We start from the raw sequence: 7,686 nt of genomic DNA, 5'->3' as shown, positions 1-7,686 counted from the left end.
GACAAGAGATCGAAAACTGACTATATTTATTAGATTTCCTATTTGAGTGGTGATCCAAATATAGAATTCAGTTCCGAAAAATTGCTCTCTGGGGTCCCCCAAATTTAATGGGGGGTGGAGTCCCTTAACCTAACTTGTATGTACAGTTAAATTCTGCAGGGTGAAGACCACAGAAATTGTTTCTCCATTCAAGCTTTCACATCTCTACCATTTTCTGCCTCTTTGTTATGTTCATTGATCCATGCACACTCGAGCACTGCTGGGTCGGGTCGTACAATAGATGGATGGATAGTCGTCATCTTCTCTTTGTTTGTGTGTGAGGAGACTTTTGCACACCTTTTGTAGTTGGGCAATCTACTTTTTTTACAGTTTACTGTAATATTGTAACTTGCCTGAGATACATTCTCTTTCATTCTTCTTCTTCTTCTTCTTTTCTTCTCTCTCTATCATAATCTCCATGGATTTAATACACCTCCGAGCATGTCCACTGTTCCAATGAATCCCATTACTAAGAATGGGGGAGTTGGCCTTGGAGATTGGCCATGCCGGGAAGACTTGCATGCAAGATATCTTGCTCGGTGCAAGTTGGTAGGCACCAAATCCTATTCCCTACGTACTACACAAGTGGGTGGTGGACATTATACCATTTCAGTGCCTATTCTATCTATTCTCCACCAGCACAGCACGTAGGACAGCAACGGAAGAACAATTCCCTCCGCCTGAAACTTGTAGGACAGATTTATGGCAAACATTTATCGACTCAAATTGATATATTTTACAATGCCTCTGCTAATGAAAGGTACATCATCTTCTTCATCTTCATGATGAAAGTTTAAAATTTTTGGACTACTCCGGTGAAGGTCAGTAAATCCAACATGATCTCAAAAAATGAAAAAGTATCCTGATGTGCAAAGTATTTTTTAATACCCTAATTAGTTTTACGTCGGAAGTAGATAACGAGTATGATTGACTTATATGAACATGATGAGTATACTATATAAACTTTAGCTTAAACATTTTGGTCTGTAATTTAGATCAAACGGAGTTATTGACCGATTCACTCATCAGACCCAAGATAAGAGGATCAAATTAAGAGAAAAGCACTATTTATTTATATGCTGGATTAATTGCTAAGGTAATGCAATTTCAATTAATTGGTAAAAGAAGAGAGCAATCAAGGAATGATATCTCCCTCCTCATAGCAGACAAACATCAAATATGCTTATGAGGAAACGAAAATTTGCAATTTTAGATGGATAAATCAGTAATAGATATTCCCAGCAACCAAAAAAAAAAAAACAGGATTCTTGCTGCAATTTTAGTCATAATTGAAACTACTTAGAAAAACAGTTGGTCATGAAATAATAAGAGGCTTTACTCAAACAAATCTATTATCTTCCACAGCAACTTTAATCCCTTTTTTTTGTACAGCAACTTCAATTAAGGTTTCACCTCACTGTGTCACACATTCTCCAACGATAATTGGTTGGCAACCCACGTTCTACAAAGCTCTTTAAAGACAAAAAAAGAAAAAGGTAAAGTGTGTCTTTAAGGATCAAAATGGAACACTAGAAATTGATCAAACCATATAATAAAACAGCTTGCAGCATTATAAAACCCCTAAGAATAAGATAATAAAACAGCTTGCAGTTTGCAGCATTATGCAACATAGACTCCACCGTCTATGTTCTAATGAGCTTTAGCTTCTCTTTCATGTGTAAGGCTGAAGCAATCCATAGCAACAATTTTATGAGGTTATCTCTAATGAGGATACAAGTCAATAAGATTTGTAGATCTAAAAAGGTCTAGTAGTTATATCTTAGGAGGAGCAACTCACAAGAGTACTACCATTAATTGTGCACTCGTACAAAAAAAATGCATATCTTGTAGGAGATGACAACAACACTTGGCTACTTCAGAGCTTGTAGGGCAAAGAAAATGAGGCCTTCTTTCATTCCTCAGATACAAGCACAGAAAGAAAAAGTGATGGATATCTAACTCGTGGGGAGAACAAGAGTTCCTTCTTGTGTCATAAATGGTGTGGCATTGGGTTGCTGCAACAGTTTGGTAATGCAGAATAAGCTAGAGAGATGGAGCTTTAACAAAACCTGCGAAGAAGAGTAATAAAATATGTAGCTTTCGATATCTCATGTGCATACCAACAAGGAGATGAAAAAAAAATCCCAACAGCATGCATGAATAGGTATTTGCCAAAAAGTCTTGAATGCCTAATTCCACACATCTCAACAAATCCATCTCTCCTCTTTGAATGCCTTGGGAAGACATATATGGTTGTCACGGTAGGTTTATTCTTACAGAAATGCTTGACCTCAAGAAGCCAATGCCTAACTGCTCAGATCAAGAACATTTCTTTTATGACACATTCATGGTCTTGAAACTTCTACAGCTCTGGTTGAGCTCAAGATGCCGAAGCTCCTCAAATCAAGTACAACCAAAGTTAAAAGAGCACCTATAATTTAGCCAATACATCATCGTGAGAACTAATCAAGCACTGTAGTCAAAGTGGGGTTTCCAAGGAATCTTAACTCCATCACCTCATCCAATCAAAGTGCTGATGTCCATGAGAGAGTCACTTTCATTGCCAAGTTTAGTTCAGCAGCATCTGCCACCGGACAAGCCATGGGGGGACAGACCAAAAAGAAGCATGAAAATGGCAGTTGTGGTCCAAAGGAAATATACAGAACTGATGAGATAGGAACAAGTTTGATGGACTCATTGTTCTGTATTCTCTCTGGCTGAAGAGATCAGGATGGCATTGGATGCCACTACCCCTTAACAGATGAAAATGGAATCCTCAGGTCTCTAATCTAGTTGAAATCCTCTGCTGCCAACACCACCGCCACCACCACCATCACCACCCATAGGCAAAGCAACCCAAAGTGGGTGGGTGCCAATCAGCCATGTGCCGTACCGAACCCAGTTGTCTTCCATTTTCCCAAAGATCACAAGTGAAGATACACACCAGACCTGTTATTATGGTTTTAGTCCACTCCAAAAGCAGAGCTCTAACTTGGTAATTTCTGAGCACAACTTGGATGAGACTTGATCCTTGCATGCATCCAATCTTTATATGATCTACAAAAGGATACAGGAATTAGCTTGTGAAATATAAATATGAAGATCCATAAATTATCACAATCCGACCCGATGAGAAAACTCATTAAATTGATGAATCTAGTACCATGTGACGCAAAATAATCCAAAACCAAAAGGTAGCCCAATATTATGCCCTAATATGTGGCATGTGAGAACCAATTTTCTAATGTTTTCACACTGTAATGCGCCTCCGACTTCATTCATATATAATAGTCCTTTCCTAATTGAACCCTTTATCGCACCTTATCTAACCCTAATACCAATTATTGAGATCAAACATGATAGGAAAACTGGTCATTTAACTTGATGAGCCTAGAAACATATGATCTAATATACATAAGTTAACGGTTGTGAACTCATTTACCCACACGTAGAGTCACATATATCCTCTCACTTATGATGTAGAATAAAATCAGGGTGTCACAATCTCGGAGTGTCATAATAATAACAACAGTATATTCAGGTGATAACGAAAGAGAGAACTCTGAATTAGCAAGGTAAATGATTGGATCAATTTGAATGAATACAAGCAAGAACAAGACCATAACCATCATTGGCAATACAGACAAGCAAGATCAGTAAATCAGTGTAATCTTTTTAGTTGATCTTTTCCAAACAATTCTACCAATAAGAGACTATTAGTTGATGACAATTTCTGCAATACTTCACATTGAAAATGATCCGTATCAAGGGATTACACACCCATAACATACGTGGCAGGTATGGAATTGTTCCTTGTTCAGAACACATGAGCTATCTGCTCTAAGAACCACCAGTGTGACATCCAAGGCCCAAGTGATGATTATTCCGTGTCAGCAAGGCACCTATCTGAGGAGACATTGGATGTTAGCAGCAACCTTTTCATGAATGGCTAAAGAAAAGAATAATGCAAAAAAAGAAGAAGAATGAGAGGATCTGAAGTGGTGTGTCTCCTATGCATTCCCTGGTGAAAACATCCATAAAACAAAAGCATTACAGAAGGCTGAGAACAACAGTTCATGAACTTCTACACAACAGTAGCAACTAACAAAACTGAATGTAAGAACTTAAACCTTTAGAATTGTGTTTTCCATGCTTGGACATCTTCGTACTTCTTTACAGTATCCATCAAAGCTTAGCTTTGCAGTTCTTCTGAAACAATCTGAAGCTACTACAGGGGCTCAGATCTCCATCTGAACTTGAAGTACATTTCCATGCAGTTGCCAAAGCCTACAAGTGTTCTTTTCTTTGAAATTCCATTGCTGGTCTTTGGAAAAACTAAAACATTCTCACCATGCAAAATACAATGATGCACACAATACCAAGCTATGATTTTCATCAAGAATATGATGGGTCTATCAGGATGGGGGTAGAAAATCTGAAGTATGGGCTGCCAGATATCACAATATTAGTTTCAGTCGAGCAGACAACTATGTTTCATGAAATTCTACTCCTAGCAAGATTGAGAGAACATCTATGACAGATTCACAAATAGCTCCGAGCTCTTGCAGATTATTCAACAGTTATTTGCATCATCGACTACTTATATTGCCATTGTACTTGATGGAACCCAACACTCCACCAGATAGCAAGTCCCTTGGTAAGATCTTGAATTCTTGACTAAAAATCTGGATGCCACATTTAATCTGTCAGGATTTATGAAAGATAAGAATAGTCTTTCTAGAGAAAGGTTGCAGAAGGGCTTGATCACCTAGCCAAAGTCCACAAGCAAGTAGGCTTTCTCAAAGGCATCAACAGACTTACAGAATATAGCCACAAATAGAAACCATTCAGATGTAGATTTTAATATAAAAAGGGTAGGTATTGTTAATCCACTTTAGGGGGGATTACCTTGCCTATTTCCTAAAATAAACCAAAAAGAACACTGACATTCTTTAGAACTACTTGCAAACAAATTGTGTTTCGCATAAAATTTTCCCAAAAATCTTCAAATCTATACTAAAAAGGATCAAGATAAAGAAAAATATTGTATATGTTATAGCCAATAATGTAACAATTACCTCGTAATTGCATAATTTTATCCCTGAAACCTTTTATCAGAGATCAGAATGTAACTATTAAATCTGATCATAATATAATTCTGGCTACTCATATTATCCTAATAACTACAGAATGATAATATAAAATCAATTCTCAATCTAGCACCAGCTGCTTACTCGTACGACAGTATTCTGCCCTTGTACATATCCAAGGTTCATTTCCAGCTAGTGCAATATGTTCTTCGTTATGCTTTTGACAGTATTCTGCCCTGGCACATATTCAAGGTTCATTTCCAGCTACTGCAACATGTTCTTTGTCATGATTTGAGCCAGTGCTTTTTATGCATAGACAGGTTGAGAGGTGTGTCCTTCATCATGCTTTGAGCCAGTGCTTTTTATATATAGGCAGGATGAGACGTGTGGCTATGAATCCTACCACAATTGTCAATACTGAACACCCAGGCACATATACAACCACCTAAAACACTGGCCAAGGGTACTACTAGCTGTGTACCATTTGGTGGTTTATCACCTCATGGATCTATTATCTTTCAAAGTAAATGTTACAATCGTTGCACCTAGTATTATGCAATAAGTTGTACACAAACCATGCAGTAGCTCTATGAATGTATTCCAGAGAACATTATCATAGACAGTTCTAATTTGGAAAATGCAAGACTTTAAATTTCATTGTACAAAGATAAGCCTTTACTGTGCTAGCATGATGCCTATCAATTGGCACATGTGCTATGCCAAACCAAAACAATGTAGGTTTAAACTGGTACAATCAATACCTACTAGAATGGCACATGATAACAAAGACAAATGGGCAATTAGATCCATGGGCACCTCATCATTATAACTTCCTACAAAATCCAAAAAAACTTAAATCCCACAGAAATATATACAAGCATAAAATGCAAAAGTTGAGGGGAAAAAGTTACGTTCTTTTTTATTAGAAAGAACTTGTTTGGCAACAAGGACATTGCATCTCTACTATTATAACACTAGCTACGAGGTGTCATGCTGATGAATGATGTGCCTTGAAAATTAGTATGTCATAATTTTAACTGTTGTATTCTTCATTGAACTAATAAACTTATTTTGTTGCATTAATCCAACGTCTTTAGCTGTTCCCACTACCAACTCATACGGCCTAAAGGGCCAGTTTTAACTAATTACATAATAGCATGTTAACCACAAGATATAGCTTCAAGGGCCTAAATGAAAACACAATTCCCCACAAATCTCCCAATGAATATTTAAACATAAGTCGCTAAGTAATTAATCTAAGCATAATCCGAATATGATATTGGTACATAATGAACAAAAGAATAGTAAATTATGAGTCAAAATTAACTGTTAACATCAAAGCGCGATATGACGATTGACGAATACTACATGATGCAAGATCAAGATCAATTATAAAACCCTACACAACGATCACAAATTTCACAATATTATCAAATAGTCGGCCAACACAAATTTGTGTCAACTCATTTATCTAGCTCCCAAAGGCATTAATATACCTAGATCTCTTGGTATAGGTTCGTTGACTTGACAGACATTACCTTCCAAATTGGTGTATCTCACAACTTCGTATCATGATACACCTGAATACCTACATAATTACCTGAGGTTGTCAACCATGAAACAGATAGTAAGCTATTCTTCACTTCTAGCACATGATAGACATTCTCCAACCGCACTTGATACAGGCAAAATCAAGGTAACATCAGTCTTACCAACATGTGTACTCGGAAAGATCATGAAAGTAAAAGATGATATTTTTAACCGTAAATCAATTCCAGAATTATGAAAAACAGGTTTAAATCTTTACAACCAGTACAAATATCTAACCAGGAAAGCATTTCCAACTTCTCTAAGTTTGAACACTAGTAAAAATCTGAACCTACTATACAATAGACCTCCCAATAACGCAGGAAAAATGTTATGCATCTGATGAAAGTTGACAAATTTAACGAAAAATATCTAGCAAAAACGGAATCGACATGGATTAACAAACTAAAAAAACACTTATTTTGCAACCTGTTTATACCATTGCATATATTTAGACAGGTAGCGAACACTAGAAACGAAAGCAAAAGTACTATCCACAACCAGAGGAGAATAATATGAAGTTAGTCTACAAAAGGAAGCCTGATCGATCTCTCATATATCGAGGTATTTACTCAATAGAGCCTTTGTTTGGAGAAGTTACGATCTTTGACGAGCAATTTTATGAGGTGCACAACTGAAAAGAACACTACAAAGATCAAATCATTGGAACTCTTCACGCAATCGACTTGTCTAACGATACAATAAACATGTAGAAATTGGAGGAGAGCGAACCTGGTAAATCCATACGAGGACGTGAAGCCGAACGAGTAGTCGGCATTCTCGCTCTTTCGCTCTCGTCTTCACTCGCCTCTCACCCTCCTCCATCTTCCGAGCAAACAAATTAACCCTTACTTTGATTAGATTTACACTAGAACCTAATATGGATCTTCGAATTACCGGGTTGATCCTGAGTGCGTCCGGTTTACACTCCGACCCGATAGAGGAATAGCTGTTCCCGAGATCACGGGTC

At 37.2% G+C, this 7,686-nt stretch overlaps 1 long non-coding RNA gene across 1 annotated transcript; it reads right to left on the bottom strand.

Moving 5' to 3' along the window:
• Positions 1-1,825: 1,825 nt before the first annotated feature.
• Positions 1,826-7,554, bottom strand: LOC135612625 (uncharacterized). Its single transcript, XR_010487021.1, has 4 exons — positions 7,449-7,554; positions 4,170-4,326; positions 3,820-4,060; positions 1,826-3,096 (listed from the first exon to the last, which is right to left on the bottom strand). It is a non-coding gene; the product is annotated as an uncharacterized LOC135612625 (long non-coding RNA).
• Between the last annotated feature and the right edge of the window lie 132 nt (positions 7,555-7,686).

Source organism: Musa acuminata, chromosome BXJ2-5 (assembly GCF_036884655.1).
Source record: "Musa acuminata AAA Group cultivar baxijiao chromosome BXJ2-5, Cavendish_Baxijiao_AAA, whole genome shotgun sequence".
Taxonomy (NCBI): Eukaryota; Viridiplantae; Streptophyta; class Magnoliopsida; order Zingiberales; family Musaceae; genus Musa; species Musa acuminata.
Note: the sequence above shows the minus strand (reverse complement) of the source record. Positions and strands in the feature narration are given on the sequence as shown.